Below are 1,245 nucleotides of genomic sequence, written 5' to 3'. Positions count from 1 at the left end.
AAAGCCAGCACCAATTCTTGGAAGCTCGTCTGCTGATGGAAAGCAGATGACCCTGTTTTTGAGTGCGATGACTTTGTCTGCAACCCTGTGAATGATGTCATTCACTGTAGAGCGTGGGATGCCAAACACTCTGGACACAATACGGTAGGAGGTTGCACTTGCGAGCCAAAAAAGAAATACCAGAACCTCTAATTCCTGACCCCAGCCATGGTCACATGGAGATCAGAGGATGTGGGTTAGGTGGCTTATTGTGGGTCTGGAGAGGCGGAAGTCAGGCCGCAGGTCACTCTGGCCATCCAGGAACATGGCAACAAGTGGAACATGACTGTTGAGTTCACAGTACTGAGATGATTGTGCATGCTGAAAATAAAAATATTCAAACTTAGAATTTTCTTTTTTTTTTTTACATCAGTTCATGACACAGTTCTATGTAACCATAAAATCTGGTCTAACAGTTTACTGTACAAGTTGTGAAAGCAAAGTGGTATCAGTGCTAATTTTTCCCAAGAGGGGCTGAAGTCTGAACCATAGGATATGTACAGTCTATGGTCCATAGTTAATGTCACACTGACAATTCAGAGATAGTTAATGTATGTATCTATTGTAAATAAGCATGTAAAGACTACAATCATGTTAGTGTGTTCACTTACAAGTTGACGACGTCTTGCCAGTTTAGCAAGAGCAATTCATCTCAGTCTTCTCTGACGATAGATTCTGTTTCTTCTTCTTCTTCTTCTTCTTATTAGAAGAATTTGTATGCTCGTCAGAAGGAAAACTGAAAAATTGAGGATTGGTGACATTTCCATAGATTTGTGATCACTATTTTTCAGTGAAAAAAAATGTGAATAGTTACTATGGTTACGATGCCTGTCAAAATAAAAGTTTTTTTCAAACTAAAAAATAAGTCCAACCTGAGACGCACATTATATATTATTTAATTTTGACCAGCTGTCTGCGACTCACCCAGAACAAGTCCACGACTCAAAAGTGGGTCGCGATCCACCAGTTGAGAACCCCTGCTATAAACCACAATAGTTCAGTCTTTCTCTTGGCTGGTTATGACACGATGACTACTCTGACCATTGTGTACTCTTGGACACTCTTGAGCATATAGTAGGCATTATAGTGGTTTATTAACACTTTTTACAAAGTCTTAATAACTGATGATTTTTCATCCTCTTCTGGTGCTGTGGTGTGCGACAGGAATCCATCTATGTATTATGTTTGCTTTTACTGGAGTCTGTT

The sequence above is a fragment of the Stegastes partitus genome, unplaced genomic scaffold, assembly GCF_000690725.1.
Source record: "Stegastes partitus isolate 25-593 unplaced genomic scaffold, Stegastes_partitus-1.0.2 Scaffold80, whole genome shotgun sequence".
NCBI lineage: Eukaryota > Metazoa > Chordata > Actinopteri > Pomacentridae > Stegastes > Stegastes partitus.
The sequence above is the reverse complement of the archived record's forward strand: the minus strand, read 5'-3'. Positions refer to the sequence as shown.